The sequence below is a fragment of the Marmota marmota genome, unplaced genomic scaffold (assembly GCF_001458135.2).
Source record: "Marmota marmota marmota unplaced genomic scaffold, marMar, whole genome shotgun sequence".
NCBI classification, from domain to species: Eukaryota; Metazoa; Chordata; class Mammalia; order Rodentia; family Sciuridae; genus Marmota; species Marmota marmota.
In genome coordinates, this window is record NW_025999925.1 from 2,553,061 (window position 1) to 2,570,086 (window position 17,026).

A 17,026-nucleotide genomic window follows, 5' to 3' on the forward strand; every position below is an offset into this window, starting at 1 on the left:
AACAGGAAAATTCTGATTTCTCATTAAAGAACTTAATGACAAATTATATTGTCATATTATCATCAATTCTTTTTTCTTTCTTGCCATTCCAATCTTTTTTTCTCAGACCTATTAAGGTTTGGGAAGATATTCTTGAACAAATCCACCCTCACTCCACGCCAGCTTCTTCTCATGATTTATCCGTGTCTGTAATCATTTCCAAATTAGCAAGCCAAGGCATGAAGGGCTGCCATAAGGGGGATCCAATGTGTAAATCTTATTACTTGCCCTTACTCACCTCCATACACTGTACAAGTTGGCTAAGCTCCACTCTTCAAAGTGGCCCTGATGTTCCACCTTGCTGTACCAATTCACTCTGTTCCCTCAGGCTGCAGTGTCCTCATATTTCACATCTCAGCTGTGACTATGACATCCTGTGCATCCTTCCTGGACAACCCAGGACCATTTAACTTCTGCTTATTTTCCTAGAAGCTGTAACTCTCAGTTTCTTTGAACCCAAACACAACTTCTTTAGCATGTTCACCTCTAGCGCCACTCATGACCTCTTTTCACCATATATTATAATCATTGGGATGTTCCTCTGTGCTTTCCAGAGTATAGTCTCCTGAAGGCAGAGAGTAGGAAGTACTGATTGCTGTAATGTGGATCTTGTCTGTCCATCAAATGTCCATGTGTCAAAGACTCGGTTTGTAGGGTGACACTATTGGAAGGTCATGGGACATTTGAAAGGTGCAAACTAGTGGGAGGCTCTTAGATACCCTGAAGTGCTCTGTGTGACTCCAGACCTTCCTTTCTCCCTGTTTCATGATATAAGTGGCTTTGCACTTTCATTTGCTCCTGGCACCACAGGCCCAGAACAATGGGGTTCATCTATCTTGGACCAGAATTTCTCTATAACTGTAAGCGAAATATACCTTTTCTCTTGAAAAAGCTAATTATCTCAGGTATCTTGTTAGAGTAAAACAAAGCTAACACATTCATCATTCATGCATTCATCCAACCATCTATCCATTCAATAGTTAGTTATTTCTCCATTATTGGCTCAACATCACTTATTGAGGGATTGTTTCAGGCATTGAGCATCTAAGCATAAGAAAGATTAAGCAAGACCTAGTTCTTACTCTTCCTATCATCAAGAAACTTGGAATTTAGGAGAGAAACATCCTGTTTTGTCGCTGGCCAGCCATGGGCTGTGTGTGTGTGAGCTGTGAGCATTTTGAGCACATGAGGGGACTGGACTGACGATGCTGCTCTGTCTGGGCTGTGCACATATGTGTCCTTTTTGCTCACTCTGCCTTTGATCCCACACAGCACCTGAAATGGGTGTGACTTGCCAAGATGTCAGTCAATCTACTGACCACAAGACATTGCTCAATTAGACTCAACCCCTGAAACCTGACCCATTGCCTCATTTGGGAGGAACTTTCTCGAGTGCCTTCCCCTCAATAAATAAAATGGTTTCAGGATTGCTCTCTCTTTCTCTCTTTTGTCTGCCTCTCTTCCTTCCCTGTGGGAGCTGGGGCCAAGGAGCCATCACTGGACACTAAGAAAAAGGTCCTTCCTGTCTGTGTGTGATTATTTCATGCCAACCCAAACTCACCTAGAGTGACCCTGAATGATTTAGTCACGTGTTGCGGCACTATTTATCAGAGCTCCAGTAGGAGTGACCTTTACAACGTGTCCAGCGGAGTGCCAAATAACAGCAGTTGTTCAAATGATATTTGCTGAATTTAGTCAGAGGTAAACTGAATAAACCTAATTCCTCCTGAACTAATTTTTTTTATATGAATAATTTACCCAAGTATGCTAAGATGTGTTATCTATGATGATTCCTAAACTGAACATCTTAAGAGATATGAAACTCCCTGCTAATAAGAAAACAGAAAACAAAGAAAGAAAAGGACCCAACACAAACTCTTGATGCACAAATCTTTTCTGAAACCATATTAGGTAATGCAGGTTGGAAGGTAGCAAGCAGGAGGGGAGGGAAGCTGTAACAATTGCCCCTTGAGAATACTCTTGTCCCCTGCTTTCTTTCAGATGACATTGGGGTCTACAAAGCACCAGGCCACACACTGAGGAAAGTGAGAGTGGTTTTCTCAAAATCTTCATGGCTGGATTTGAAAAACCAGCCTCTACCTCAGAGCAAAGCCTGTCCAAGGAAGGGGCATGACCTTTGTCCTTGGAAAGACCCACAGAGCACTCCTAGGCACATACCCACCCTGCTAACTTGTTTATCTACAAATAACAGGAGAGATCTGCTGCGCCAGGTGTCTCTGACTCAGTCAGGCTAGGTGGGGACCCATAGCAACCCCCTAGCAGCCACCAATCAGCATGAGACAAGGAAACACCTGGGATGCCAGATGACCCTCCCAGTAGTTTATGGTGGTTGATAACATGTTGGGAAACCATGTAGTTTAGCATGTACTCCCCTCGTGGCTTAAACCAATCAGTTCAAACGAATCTCCCTCTTGCACTAACCATTCACCCCTACCCAACTTGTTCCCACCAGTGAATGTGCTAATCATGTTTTAGAGTAGTTTTATGATTTTTCCGAGGTGTGTGATGATTTGCTAAGAAATGCTATGATGTATTTGAAGTCCCTGCCTTCCCCAAAGAGTGTATAAAACTGCTGCAAACCCTGGGCTCGGGGCCTCTCAGCATCACCAGTTGCTGTGTGCGCGTGGAGGATGGAGCTAGCTCGCAATAAACACCTCTTTGCTGCTTACATTGATCTTGGTCTCTGGTGGTCTTTTGGGGTTCCCGAATTCGAGCATAACAGATTTGACAGGGTGGCCCAAGAGACATTTTCTCTTGAGGTGTTTTAAAGATGACATAAAAGCTACTGGTATAAGGTCAGGGAATACTTACAGAAGAGGTGCCCTAGGACCTGTATCTGAGTGATTCAAGTTTATCCATGTGTCCATGATGGGAAAGTAAGTTTTGGGGTTGATATCATTTCTTTGCTCTTGCCATCTTGCATCTCTATCCCTCCTTTTTATAATTAAAGTTTTTCAATTTTTGAAATTAAGATGAATAGGAGCTTTAAATAGGAGCTTTGATATTTGGTTTTTTTTTAATTTAAAAAAATTTTTAAATTGCATATTCTTCATGTTGAAACTCACAGCTACAAATCAAACAAACAAAAAACAAAAAAGCCAATGTGAAGTCTGGAATTTAGTCAATGAGTAATGTTACTCATGCTGATTTCTTAGCTTTGACAAATTTAACATACTTAGGAAGGGGAAACTGGGTGAAAGATATGTGGAAATTTTCTGTTCTATTTTTCCAATTATTTTGGTCATCTAAAAGTATTCCAAAATAAAAGTGCATTTAGGTGGTAAATACTCAAATATACTTCTCTAGCTGGATGTGGTGGCACCCACCTGTAATTTCAGCAATTCAGGAGGCTGAGGCAGAAGGATCACAAGTTCAAGGTCAGCCTCTGCAACGTGGAAAGGTCCTAAGTAAGCAATTCCCCAAAGTAGTCCATGAAAAACAGGAATATCATTTAGAAGCAGAAAACAAATATGTCTCACTCATACCCAGATCAATCTTCATTTATGTTTTCATACGTCCTTCCCTCAAGATGACCTGGTGATACCGAGCATGTAGCACCATTCCAATCTGCAAACTCTTGAGCCCTTGAACCTCTGAATGCAATTACAGGTCAAGTCTTCTTGACTGGGTTGGATGAGGTGGCCCCAGTGACATTTTGCCGTGGGGCATTAATGGTGACATAGACTATCCCAGGGGTTCTGACCACAGCTCTGTCATTAGTCTTCTACCATTGTTTTGTTAATCTAATGAATTGTTCCATGGGAAATAACAGAGTAAAGGCTTATTAAAGGTGAAGGCTTCATCCATTAAAATGTTCTTTGTCCTTAATGAAGGTCAGGGGAAGACTGATTGTAGGAGGAAATCTTGCTTTGTGTTCACCCATATGTCTTAATTAATCACCATGTCAAGCAAGTCCTCAGACTGGATTCATGTTTGCCCTTATTGTTTAAAAGTTGTTGGGGAAAGGACTACTGAAACCACTTATTTTCAGAATTAAAGTATTGTCAGGCATGTATTTTTCTTTTAATCTCTTACCTTGTGAAAATTTTTAGATTTAAACTGTCCAACATGAGAGTCTTTAGTCTCTTAGATTTATGGAGCACTTAAAATGTGGTTCATATGAATGAAGATGCACTGTAAGTGTAAAATCTGCACACTGGATTTCAAAACAATATATAGAAATCTAAATATCTCATTGATAATTTTTATATTGATTGCATGCTGAAATGCTGACATTTTTAATGTGTTAGGTTAAAATAATATGTTGCTAAATTTTATTTCACCTTTTTAAAGGTGACTAGTAGAAAATTTTAAATTGCATATGTGGCTGAAATTATATTTCTGTCTAATTTTATTTCTGCTGCCTTAGAGTATCTAGAAAACCATGTCCACTGGCTGCCTGGGTCAACCTTCTTCATAAAACTACTTTAGATTCAACTTCCAGGCAGTGGGGACAAGATGTAAAGTGTGATTTTTCTTTTATTCCCCATAATATTATAAATTAATCAAATTAGGTCTAGCAACTCAACCTTGCTTACCATTTTTTAAAAATATGAAATGGCCTTTGAACTCTAACTGGCCAGCTTAGGCTTTGAGGATACATGCACAAGATACTATCTCTGCTGGGTAGGCAATTTTTTCCTTTTCCTACTTGATCCTTTCTTTCCTCCTACCTTCACAGTTATTTACCATCTACCTTGGCAACTTCTTCTTATATATGCCCAAATTATTTCTACCTTTTGCAAAAGAATCTCTGCAGGCTTGACTGACAGATTCTTGAGAACAAAGCCCACATCTCACCAATTGCCCTGTCTTGTGCCTACCCAAGGATGAGGCACAGATTAGTCACTCCATTAATATGTATCAAACGGACAATAATAAGAACAATAGTAGCATCATTTATTGAGCACTAATAATATGCCTGTTTTTTTTCCCAAGTGCTTTTTCTGTATTTCTTTGTGAAAACTGCTTAACAGCCCTATGGGGTAGATACCAAAATCATCTATTTTATACCGAGGCATAGAGAGGCTACATAAAGCTCATCAGTTCTTACACAGATAGAGAGTGGTGGAGCAGGACTTAAACACAGGTGATCAAGTCTTACAATCAGCATGTCATATGGGTGGGCAGAGGAAGGGAGCATTAAGCAGTTTAAAAACTGACTTGGGAAGGCCGAGGGCAGCACACTCAGGCATAATTCAAAACATGGAAAGGGTAGAAACAGCTCTGGAGTCTCCTGCCACCAAGAGCTCTGGTCCCTGGAAATACAAAGCCATGTCCAGCCTTTCCATCTGCTCCTCCAACTCTGGAAAGATGGTTGGATGAACACTTAGTCATTTTAATTTAGGTAACAATCTGTCCCCCGCCACAGAAAGCACACGCCATTGGCACATTGTGGTAGAGCCATTTAACACTGCAGGCCTGGGCTCCAGGAACAGGTTGAGGCGTCCACCCCTGCTTGTGCCCAGAGTACTAATTGGCTGGGTCAGCCAAGCAAGATCAAACCATCATCAGTCATCGAACTGGAGAGAATCATGTCATTGTTCTTCAGGGAGCACTGACTTGGGCCTTTCCTGGCAATTACAGACTGATGCTTCCACAGTCCACTGAACATCTTAGAAAAGAACGTTTGGGAGAAGCCAATGATGACAGATACATCGCATTACAGAAGCTGACCCCCTTTGCCAATGTCAGAGTTACCTGGGAAGGCGGAAGCAGTGGACGGGGAGCATAGGGAAAGGGAAGGTCAGGGTGAAAGGCATGCAGGGGGCATCAAGTTAAAGTTGTAAAATGCTCACTCAGCATCACAGGTGACTGTGCTTTTAGTTCAACTCTGACATTAATTAGTTTTAATACTTTAAACAATTCCCCTCACCTCAGGGTCTCAAGTGTGTTACTCCTTAAGTGAATGTGGTGTTTTTGTCCTTAGAGTTCATCAAACAGAATATATTGATGTATTGTAAATGTATTTTCTTTTTTTTTAACAAAAGGGTAAGTGTATAATTTGAAATCACTTCTGGAATTTCTCTTGCCTATAAATGATGCATAGAGCAAGTTGCTCCCCAAGGGAATTCAGTAGCCTTCAGTGTTAGAACAAGTTGTGTGTCCATGTTTATATTTCAAGCAACCAACATGAGACATTAATGTAAAAATTGGTCCAATCATCTAAATTGTAGAAATGGTTCCTTGATTGTTCTTGACTTACAGAGGGAAACATTCTCCTAAATGATTTCTGTCCTCTAAGAGCTTGGCTCGTCGTTCACAGTACCATCTTTTGAAAGTTTCTTTGTCCAGTTAGCAATTAGATTTTATACTGTGCACCATTTACGAAATGTTTTCTTTTCGTGGTTGAATCCTATTAACCACAGGACACAAAAGGACTTTATCTGTCACAAGATCTGAAATGAGAATGCAAAGCAGTTGTCCCATTTTTTAAAAAAATTGCCTATAAATAGCATTTACTTTCTTTCCCATCTGACTAAAGTTTCAATGTGTACTTTCTGAAGTATGTACATTTCTAGGACTCAGGAGAATAAAGATAGATTTTTGAGGATTCATAATACAAAGCACTATATCTGATTTGTCTTGGAAATTCAGTTCTTTCACAAAGTATTGCTATTTATAGACTTGTCTAATTTAAAATAATAATCCCTTTAGGCATCCATCATGACTAATTGTATGTTTTGAAGAGTACTTAGCACATGGTTGGTGCTCAATAAATGCTAAATAATTGAAAATGTTAACAATAATCATATTTGTAAGCACATTGAGCAGAGACTGTTCCTAAATATGTTCCAGCAGAGAGCTCAGTGCGTTGTTGGCAGGCAAACAACGTGGAATGATAATAACACCAAATGGTCCTTTTGATTTTTTCCAGAAGTAAAAGGGGAAATTTAGTAAATATTCAAACTGATTTGAGGGTCAGTAGTATGCAGGTAATGGGACATTAGTGTCTTATTCCCTGAAATTGTTAATATGTTAAATTATATGGCAATGAGGAATTAAAGTTGCAGATGGAATTAAGGGCACTAATCAGCTGGCCTTGCACTGGGGAGATGATCCTGGATCATCAATGTAATCATAAGTGTTCTTATACATGGAAGAGGGGGATAGAAGAATCAGAGTCAAAGAGAGATTTGAAGATGTGTTGTTGAGACTGGCTTTGAAGATGAAAGAAGGGGCTAAGAATCAAGGAGTGGAGGTAGTCTCTAGAAGCTGAAAAAGTTCTGGGAAGACGATTCTCCCCAAGTGTCTCAGAGAGGGACATAGTCCTGGGACGCCTGGATTTTAGAACTTCTGATCTTCGGAACCATAAGATAAAAAAATTGTGTTGTTTTAAGTCATTAATTTTGTGATAATTCATTATAGCAGCAATACAAAACCAAGTAAGGCTCATTAACCTGGACACATTGGCTGACTATGGTGCTGAGTGGTTTGTATGTCCTCTGGGTACAAATTGGAATATTACTGATAGATAAGAACAGGAGAAAAAGTCAAAACTCACCATATCTAGGTTTGCAGAAGCATGTCTAAGAACTGTAGAAATCTAGCAGGGAATATAGAGAGTTATTTGCATCAAGTCAATAAAATTGTAATTTTTTTTCCTGAAAATTTCTTTTAATGCTGCCCTAATAGTTTTAGTAACATATTAAAAAAGAAAGAAAAATTCAATTTTCAAACAGATACACACACCATCCATGGCTAGGATATTCCATGTAGTTCTCAGAGAATTTTTTTCTGTATCTTCAAACTTCTGTCTCTACTTTTCCCTAAAATTAATCTGGCTCAAGAAGAAGAACATGCTTATGTTCCTCAAAGCTTTTCTCTCATTAGTATAAAAAGAAAGACAAGAGCCTCACTCACCTCCATTAGTCTGGTGGGTTGCAGCAGAGGTAGATTCTCCAGCAGAGGTAGATTCACCAGAACCCCTTGGTCTCCAGTTTCCCCAGCCCTGGTGCATACTAGCTCAGGTTTGGACATCTTGAATTTCAGATCTGTGGTGGGACAGGCTGATGAATGATAGCATTTTTATCACATTTTTCCCCATCTACCAGCTATTATCAGAATACTCTATTCTAGAATCTGACCTAACTTTCTTATGTACATATGTGAACATACTACAATATATCTCATATCCATGCATATTCATCCACAAGACATTAATTAAAAAAGAAACTGCCAGTTAATAGCAAAAAGATCAGTAGAATAGAGGGAAGAGAACAAGGGAGGGAAGAGGACAGGGAAAGGGGTAGTACTGGGGGCTGAATTAGAGCAAATTATATTTCATTCTTTTGTAAGTATGTCAAAATTAATCCTAATGTTATATATAACTAAAAAGAACCAATAAAAATGACTTTTTAAAAAACTGCATAGGAAGAGTCCCAAGGCACCAAACCAAAGAGAGCAGACAAATAATGAACTCCAAAAACAGTGTTTACACTACACACTTAAATAAAGTTTATAATGTTTAGTTATTCTTAAAGTCTTCTCTGGAATATGTCACCACCTGGAAAGAAAAACACAGTCAAAATAGTATAAACTTCTATGTATTCTTCCATATTTAAAGAGAATATGTTCTGGAATTACTATATTTTTTTAAGGCACACTAAATTAAACTTCTTGGATAAATTCTTTAATTCTTTTCTCATTAGATATATTATTAATAAAGTATCTAAAATCTACTTTATAAAATTTTATTAAGTTATATATACTGACTATGCCTATTCTCATCTTATAAAATGTTTAATATTTTCTACTTTCAAAAAATTTAATTATATGTTAGCTGCCAAATAATTAGTTTTCATTGGTATGTATCTTTATCTTCTATTAAAAATGAGGAGGAATGTCTAATGAAATTAATGGAGTTATTTTTTTAATACATGTTTCTATCTTGTCTTCTAAAACCCAAAACCAGAGTTTGATACATGCATACACATAAGTTTATCAAACTTACTGTGACAATTACCAATCACCAATAAATTTGTTGAACTTCTTTCTTTATGTATAACTTTTATCTTAGCTACATTTACATTATTATAAATTAGAACACATTAATTTATCATTTTGTATTTACAACATTATAAAAATGAACTAATTATACTTAATTATCATCATTTTAGTCTTGACCTTACCTGTCTTACAAGATGCATTTCATAAAATAGGTCAAAGTCTTTTTTGGCAAGAAGTAATCCTATTTTGGCTAATTTGTTTGAAAACTAATCTATGTTTTGTCAATTAGAGTTTATGGTCAATATTTCTCAAAATTAAATGAATAAGTCTTCAGTTTCTTAAAAATATATATTAGAAGGCTATGATAAGAAAAGGGCATTAGCAAAAAATATTTTTTAGCAAAGATCTAATAAAATTAGCAATATACTCCTAACCTTTTTTTAAAAAATATTTATTTAGTTGTAGATGAACACACAGTATCTGTATGTATTTTTATGTGGTGCTGAGGATTGAACCCAGTGCCTCACACATGCAAGGCAAGCACTTTTACCACAAAGCTACAGCCTCAGCCCCTCCTAACCTTTTTTAAAAAAAATGGTATAAAGTTAAATAGAGAGCTTATAAGTGAAAAAAAAAAGAAAAAGAAAGAAAGAAAGTTTATTTTGGTATACTTCCCAGAAATCGAGAGTCAATTACTATGATGCCATAATTGTTTTGCAAGCCAGGTGGTTCCCAATTCTTTGACTCAAACAGAATTGAAAGAGTGTCTAATAATGTTGCCAGTCTAATGACCCTTAAATATAAGCTTTGATGATAGATTATTATCTGCTCTTTTTTTTCCCTCAGAACTTAGAAGTTCAAAGAATTGAAGAAAATGCTATAACAAACTTTAAATTTTTTAACTCTTTACTTATATGAAAAAATTCTTCAATGATTCCCTCTAATAAAATTGAAAAATAGAAATAGAATTGCTGTTGAATTCTGTCTCGTTCTAGCAATAAGCTATAAAAGACAATGAAATGATTTAAGCATAACAGAAACCAAAACTCTCAATCCATTCATCTAGAAGACACAAATGCTTAAAATGTTTCCTCTTACCCAGGCACCGTGGTGCATGCTTCCGATCCCAGTGGCTCAGGAGGCTAAGGCAGGTGGATTACAGGTTCAAAGCCAGCCTCAGCAACTTAGTGAGACCCCATCTCAAAATAAAAAGTACAAAATCGGCTGGGGATGTGATTGATTGGTTAAATTCCCCTGGGTTCAAACCCCAGTACCAAAAAAGAAAAAAACAGTCTCCTCTTTCTGTTTAACAATTATTTATAAAAATATGTAAATATCTCAACTGTTTTGATCAATTGAGTACTTATATAAGCATAATGATAAATGAATCTAGAAGAAATCTTTAATCTTTAACTTTTATACAGCCCTGTCCAGCAGCAGCCCTTTCTGTGCCTATCTATGCTAATACAATAGCCACCAATTTTGTCACTTGTGGCTAGTGGGCACTTGTAAATAATACAATACAGGCACAGAATTTTTAATTTTTAGCTTTATCTAATTTAAATAGTCACCAGTGGCTAGTAGTTATTGAATAATGTAGGCTAAAATCCTATGAATTCAGGGAATAAAGCAAATTTCCAGTTCATTTGCTTATTTTTCTTGTGTTTACACAAGAAAGAATGATCTGGTAATCAATAAAAGACTTAAAAATTATACTTACCTTTATATAAAAAGTTATTACATTTGTATAATATTCTGTGTGGATAACAGAATGAAAATTTAGATTCAAAAAGGAAGAAAAGATATAAAATTTCCAGATTTTAGAGTAGATCTTGCATAGATATGTATATATAAATGTGTGTGTACACATATATACATAGAATTTATATATATATATATATATATATATATATATATATATATATATATATATTTAAACTAGATCATGGTAAATAGATTCTTATAGTTAAATTCTTTGGATATATTTAAAAGAAGAGGTTAGCAGGGTTTCCCCCCACTTTGCGCCACTCTCCTTTGCAGTTTTATTTTTAAATGTCAATATTTGTAATACACAAAAAATTATATCCTTGGTAATGTTCACAGTTTGGTGGTTGTACTGTCCACAGCCCAGTTGTGCTAGGGCAGCAGGATAGGTTGCTGAGAGACCAAAGAAGACATCTGGAGACAGAAGGTTTATTGAAAGATGCTTATGAAGATGGTCCAGTGGTGAGGCGGTGGACAAGTAGCCTCTCCATTTCTTATGATGCCTCTGGAGCTTCACCAGAAAGTAGTGCCTCTGTGTCCCTGATGATGCTTTGTCCACATATGGCCTGTGGGACAGGCATTTATCCTTTCTGTACTCCATTCTGCAGTAGTTACCACAGGGAGGAGGGGCTAACAAACTCAATTACAGAAACAGTGACATCATTAACTCAACTTGCTTTGCCCCATTGGATGACCAGCATCCTAAGGAATTTGGCATGCATGCAAGACAGAAGCTTTCTATGGATAACACTAACTGCCCTACATCCCAGCATTCCTGAGAGAAAGCTGATATCTTCAAGATAATATGTATCTGGACATTCTGGCCTACACTTACTCTCATTGTCCTCTCAACTTGGCTAGGTTATTAGGAACAGAAAGGGGCATTTCAGGAACATGGTATTTTACTGTCCTCTTTTTTTCCAAGGATAACACAATGGAAAGCTTCACTTTTCTTCCTTCATCTTAACACCTCTTAAAATTTGATGCACCTTATGATGCTAGTAGGGCATGATTTGACAGTATTTATTATGTTTTAGATATACATAAGCTAATGGAATAAATATAATGAATAATGTCTTACATTAGTAGAATTGAATTCTGTGAATTATGATATTTAAGCATAAGAAAAAGAAATGTTTATGTCAACTTGAAAATGTTCAGTGGTACAGAAGTTTTCAAAATTCTGTAATTATGTGAGCAAAAACACTTATAGACCACTAATGTAGACCATTTCCTATTGAAGTTCAGTGTTATAATCACATCTTCTTTGCACAGAAAAACGAAGACTTCTTAAGTATATTTAGGAAAGGGTTGGGGATTGAAGGGTGACTGAGTAAGAATCCAGAGACCCCAAAGGAATACAAGCACAGGCTAGTCTTAAGAACTGGAAAATTCTTTTTCCCAGGATTCTCAATATTTCTTATGAGCATATACTTTCTTTTTCTGGTTTTCTGTCACAGAAACACACACACACACACACACACACACACACACACACACACACACACTACACAGTTTCCTGCTTCTCTTAGCAGAAAAGTTTTCTTTATTCATCCATCAAGGCCCCCAGACAGTCTCAGACCTGGGTCTAACTAACCTTTCAGCTCAGCAACCACAGCTGACTGGCTCAAGTGCTCTCTCCCGAAACTAAGGAGGGGGTTCAGATTTATCCAGGTTAGATAAGATGTCCACTCCTGATCTGAACAACTTTGACTTGAATATATAGGCATTAATGTAATACAATCACCACTAGAGGCAGAGGGAATACAGGGTGGAGACAGTTCTCAAAGAGGAGAGCTGTGAGTGGGCAGGCAGCCCAGACATATCAAGTAGGGTCAGCAATTGTAATAGCTGACAGTTACATTGTTATTACAATTGCTAGGCACCAGACTAATGGCTTCAAAGACATTAACTCGTTTAATCCTCAGCACAATCCTGGGAAGGAGATATTAATATCCACATTTACAGATAAGGAGACCGAGGCACAGAGAGCCTAAGTAAATTGCCCAAGTTCACATATTTGAAAAGTGGCAGAGCCTGAATTCAAACCCAGTTAAGCAAACTGCCTCAGCAATTTCATCTCTTTGTATCTAGACTTGCTCATGGCAACCACACTAAGTAGAGAATATTCTAAGACAGGAAATAGTGACTAATAGGGAAAATGGTAGCAACCAATATCCTGTGACTAATATTTTAGGAGTTAGGAGTTCATGAGAGAGGAACCACAGTATTTTTAATACCTCTTCATTCTAGACACTTTGTATATATTATGATATTTTTATATACTATAATGGAAAAATATATATATATACTAAAACTCCAATTTGCTACGGAAGAAACTGAAGAGGATTAATTTGCCCAGGATCCCACGATTATGTGGCAGCACAGCCAGAGTCCTGACCCCTATCTGACACTGAGACCTATGGACTTTCCTCTACATGTCTCTGCCAGATTAGTGTCAAGACAAATAAGGTGATGTGTAAGGTAGAAAACAATTCAGTCAATCGTGAAACAAACCAAAATAAGAGTCAAGTTCCTCAAAGCAAAGTCATTTTTTTTTTTAGATTCACTTACTTAAAGGCATGTGTTTGTTAATCTCTATTTCCTTTTGCCTTAATTGAGCTGTTGCTTAACTGTCTGTCGCATATATTCAAGTTTCTACCAAAACAAGGAAAAGCTCTGGCCAATTCTTTGTGGAAGATACCACTGTGCGAAAAAGTTTATTTTTGCTCTGCACTTCCTGGTAGCTAGTTCTTTGTTTGTTGATTTAAAATGAATTTTCAGGGATTCATAGGATGAGAAGAACTTTAACCCTTAAAGTTATACCCCAAAGGCAGGAACAGAAGCTTCTTCTGAGGTATCATTTTTACCATTAGTTCACTGTGTGAGGTTAACAAAGAAAAGCGGGTTCCCTCAGACCCTTGTGTATACTAAGAAACCATCTTGTCATGTGCAGCCCAGTAGCCATGGGGCATACAGGTTTGGCCTCAAACGGAACAAATATAATAAACCACTTACACTCAGGTAATAAAACATTCTTAAGTTTATTTACACGTAGTTTTTATTTGTTCAGTCTTATATTGACTGGGCCAATAGAACATCAGCTCAACAGCAATTGAGAAATCTCATTGAGAAAGGCAAGATGAGGATTTGGACACTGAGTTTAAATGGAAAATTGGTAAGTAGTTGGACCCATTTGTTTGAAAGGCCGAGAGGAGAGGAAGCTTCTGACAGGCTGGGCTAAATCAACTGCTTTGATGGGATTGCCTTAAAGTTGGGAAGGAGCTTACACATATTGAGGCTTCCTAAGTGTGCAAGTCTTCACCAGTGTTATTTCATTGATTGTCTCACCTCCCAGCCACTAGTTGAGGGGAGCCATATTAAGCCAGGTGTTCCAGATGAGGAAACTGAAACCGTAAGAAGGTAAGTAAACTGCAGATGGCGGGGTTACAGAGCTCGGAAGTGGCTCAGCTATGTGTCACAGATAATCCTGAATAACTCTAAAAACCACAAGCCTAACGGGTTGTTCAGAGTAACAAGCAGCTAAGAATTATTAATTAAGATTTCCTACAAAGAACACTAAATTATATTTCTGTAACTTAGCTGCCACATATTCTTGCTTCCAGGCTTAAATTCACCAACCTCTTAAAAGATCACCGGAGAGCTCTTCCCCCAAATGTCTCCCACTGTCCTTGTGTTACTCCCTACTAAGACCCTGCTACCTATAATAAAATGTTCTTGGGCCTTTGTCCGGTGTAGGAAAGAAATTTGAGAGAAGATCATGGAGAAGATAAGGATCTATAGGAGGTCAAGAAGGGCCAAGTCAGAGTTGTGGGAGGGAGATGAACCTGAAAAAGGGGAAGGGAACTTTGCTCCTCTGTAATATGAAAGAAACATGAGAAAACAAATTTAAAGCTAGACTCTTGAAGCTGGAGAGTTCTCAAAAGAGAATCTCACATAAGAGATAATATATGTGAAGGCCCAAAAAGATTCTCCACAGGCATGTGATCTTTGGGTATGTGCCAAGAGTCATAAAAAAAAAAAAAAAAAGAAAGAAAACCTGTGGCTCAAGAGATGAAAGTAAAATTCTAAATAATGAGAATTATTTCCATGCTGTTCTTCAGTGCTGCCAAAACGTTCCTTCAGAAACAATGTTCAATGTGCAGGACACTTTTATATACCACCCAGCTCTCCTGGAAATAAGGGCTACTGGCCCAGCTGCCAGCCTCTCAGGAGAGTTGCCTCTCCCAAGGTCACACCACTCCAGGCAGGCATTTCTAGTGACTGCTCTGGGGAAAAAAAGACCTCACCAAATGGCTCTACTAGCCATCCCACAGCTCAAGAGCTCCCTGTGAGCTTGCCAAGGCTGCCCTGGGGGACCCCATCACATCTCAGCCTCTTCCTCTATCCAGTCCTGCTTCAGCCCTCTCCCTTCCACAGGTATGGACCCCAGGGACCCTCCAGAATAGATATCCTGCACACTAAATACTAGCTTAGAGCCTGTTCCCTCAGAAGCCTACCTGCAAGAGCACTTTTTATGAGCAAGAAGTTTAGAGCAAAATAGAAAACTGATGTCCCCTCTGTAATCCCCAAGCCCATTCAGGCTATGATAGGATTGCTCATTCTGGGGCTTGGGTAACTGTTTAAGAAGGCCCTGTTGGTTAACTGAGTTATTACAAAAACAGCCCCCATGCTGCAAATATTATTTTAAAAAACAATGATTTATTCTTTTTTGTGTGTGCATAAACATTTATAGCAGTATTATTCATAAGAGCCAAAAAGTAAAAGCAATCCTGACCAATGGATAAATAAATTTTGATTTATGTACACTCATTCACTAAAAACATTAATGAATAAAAAATAAAAGATTTATTCAATACCTAACTCAGGCACGGTACTAAGAGCTGGGGACACAGGGGACACAGAGATGAAAGTCCCCAGCCATCATGAGCCCCCATCTACACAGAAGGGCATAACCTCTGAAACACGTGCAGAGCTACAGTGGAAGCAAGAACATAGTCTTGTGGGAGTCTACTGATGGCATGATTGACATTTCAAGACGGCAGAAAGGAAAGTGGTCAGAATTATGGAAACTATTGAATGCTCACTGTTATTATTATTTAAATCACATGAACTGAGCCCAAAACTGGGAAATGTCAAGTGTGTCCTGGCCTCCCTCATAGGAGCTCAGTTCCTTGAGGTCATATTTCTCAAAGAAAGGAGGGAAATGAACTCATTCTTGGGATTTAAGGACAGGGCGTATTTTCATGCAAATATTGGTTTAGAGAGTCCCTTTGCAATCAACTACCACTAAGGTGAAAGTTTTAAACCTCTGCCCTCTTCATTTCATACCTTCTCTCTGCTTTCCTTTTTTCCTTTGTGATCAAATGTCTAAGGATCTTAGAAACACGTCCACTTATGGGATTACTCTTGTTGGTAAGTGTTTAGCTTTTAATCCCTCAGGGTACAAGCAGGTTGAAATATAAGACATCATAGAAAAAGAAGAATTTAGCAGGGTTAATCTGAAGGTGAGAGGTGAAAGGGAGTGAAATGCAATCCAAAGTAAACCCATCTCAATGGAAAATACAAGTTAGTTTTAAGAGAGATAGGCATTGGTTCTTTTTTTAGCCCATCAGTATCTCTGGAATTGTGTACAAAAATTATATGCTTTCCTCCATTTTCATACTTTTTTTTTTCTTATAAAGGGCTTCAGTACATTTTCTATTGGAGGCAGGCTGATGGATTCAGTTCTGCATTCATATGAGGCATTAATGCCCTTGGCTCAGTAAACAAAAGGAGATTTCAAAATCTTTTAGGCTGGAGGAAAGGATCCTTTCTCTCTTTCTGGAATTCTTGTATCTCATTTCTTGCTTTTTAATTTGCACTGCTAAATTCACTGGCAATAGTTGACAACTTGACCATTTAGACTGTTGCTGTTTTAGTCATTTCCTTTATCATTCACAACAGAGTTGATAGTCCAAATCCTAAAATATGTGCCTGGCCTTTTCAATCTTACTGTTTATTTCCTGCTTGGTTCTTCTCCTTCAGGAAGAATGGGCAAAGACTTGCAATTACAATTGTGATGATGAAAAAGTGTGAGTATACATGTCAGGGTGAGAAGTATGTGTGTGTGTGTGTGTGTGTGTGTGTGTGTATTTAGATGGCAACCTTATTGAGACAGAATTCATATATCATAAAATTGATTCTTTTAAAGTATACACTTCTGTGGGTTTTAGCATTTGCATAGTTATGC

General features: G+C 37.8%; 1 long non-coding RNA gene across 1 annotated transcript in view; it reads right to left on the minus strand.

Moving 5' to 3' along the window:
* Positions 1 to 4,317: 4,317 nt before the first annotated feature.
* The window catches only part of LOC125615808, a 52,269-nt gene continuing 39,560 nt past the window's right edge, over positions 4,318 to 17,026 (minus strand). The window contains exons 4-5 of the long non-coding RNA XR_007346398.1: positions 7,924 to 8,054; positions 4,318 to 7,606 (exon numbers count right to left, since the gene is read on the minus strand). This is a non-coding gene — a long non-coding RNA (uncharacterized LOC125615808). The remainder of the gene's footprint in view (positions 7,607 to 7,923; positions 8,055 to 17,026) is intronic.